At 35.7% G+C, this 1,515-nt stretch overlaps 1 long non-coding RNA gene across 1 annotated transcript; it reads left to right on the top strand.

Moving 5' to 3' along the window:
• The first annotated feature begins 719 nt into the window (after positions 1-719).
• LOC122997749 lies at positions 720-1,187 on the top strand. The gene is made up of 3 exons (XR_006407264.1): positions 720-846; positions 945-990; positions 1,104-1,187. It is a non-coding gene; the product is annotated as an uncharacterized LOC122997749 (long non-coding RNA).
• The last annotated feature ends 328 nt before the right edge of the window (positions 1,188-1,515 follow it).

The following is a 1,515-nucleotide window of genomic DNA, read 5'->3' as shown; positions in this document are numbered from 1 at the left end:
AGTGTTATTTTAAGATAATTTAGAGGGAAGTGTTGAGGTTCTGGTGCTGGCTAATGTTGGCAGAACATCACAGAGTTAACATTATTCAACACCTGTGAGTGTTACTTTAAACATTTGGGCGTTTGGGCAGCAGCAGGTAAAGTGTGACAGCCGCCATTTTCTGTCCTTTTCATGTTATCGCTATTTTGTATGAACGTGCTTATTATTAAATATGTACTGCTGAGTTACCGTCGTTGTTAGCTAGTAAGCAGCTGTAGGCTATTTTTAAGACACTCTAACGTTAAGCTAGCTTAGTTATCGTAACACTAACTCTTTTAGAAAGTAGTTTTAGCTATTTGGGCCTAGAAGATAGTCGCTTTTAATCTATGTGTTTCCTCTCAACAGTGTTTTATCTGACACGATTGTGTCCTGCATGGACGTAGACAATGTCCAGATGTTGCTAAATTGTCTCTACCTACGACTTTTCCATTTTAACTACTGGTAATGTTAAATGTTAAGAGCTATACACAGTTGACAGGTTTGCGTGTGTTCTGTGAAAAGTGGATTATTATGATAAAGAGTGTAAGAGTGGGATACAGCAATTTATGCAATTTAATGTATTTCACAGTTAGTAGTATAGTTAGTTAGCTGTGTATTAACGTAACGTTAGCTCATGCTTGTTATGGCGTTTTAGATACGCAGCCCGACGCATGTAACGTAAATAAATAGCCTTCAATCAGTTTGATGTATCTCAAGAATGAATTCTGTTCTGTCATCATAGTTGACAGGAATTTGCTTCTTTGCATCTGTTGATTTGTAGAAGTCAAGACGATCAGGAGGGTTTTCATTCAGAAAATCAACCTTCAGGTATGTAAATATAACAATGTAACCGATGCAGCTGTTGTATTTCACTCACATTCAGTAAAGCTTTAGAATTGAAGCCATAACAGCCAAGACGGTATAAGTGTGTTTGTTTGGAAGCATACAAAGACATCACAATCATCACATGAGGTGTAAAAAGCAGTATGTAAAGTAAAAGACAATATTTATTCATAATTAAAAACAGCATTGAAAGGATGTCTGAAGAGATTTCGTGTTGTCTTCCTCCTCCTCTTCCTCTACAGTCTGATATTGTAAACGGCAAAAAAAGAAATGAAAATGAAAGAAATACATCAAATGCATCAAATTACAAGCAGCTGATTTTGAAGAATTCCTTTCTGAAGGTAAACTTCCCAGCTGGTATATCAAAAAACCAGTAAAAAGTTATTATACTGTATAATTTTGTATAAACACTTACACTGTCATGCAATTTTGTATCTTAAGCTCATCACATAGTGAGAGAGAAGTTCTCCGTCCCTGTGGACAAGATCACTGTAGATGATTCTGGCACCGAGGTGGATGAAACAGTCGTGATGATGATGATGATGGTAAATTTGAAATATATTTATATTGCATTAGCAGAAGTGGTCCTTGGAGATGCAACCATTGCAATGACTTAATTATCTTACATCCAGTTTTAATATTAGCATATAAAAT

The sequence above is a fragment of the Thunnus albacares genome, chromosome 15 (assembly GCF_914725855.1).
Source record: "Thunnus albacares chromosome 15, fThuAlb1.1, whole genome shotgun sequence".
Lineage (NCBI taxonomy): Eukaryota > Metazoa > Chordata > Actinopteri > Scombriformes > Scombridae > Thunnus > Thunnus albacares.
Note: the sequence above shows the minus strand (reverse complement) of the source record. Positions and strands in the feature narration are given on the sequence as shown.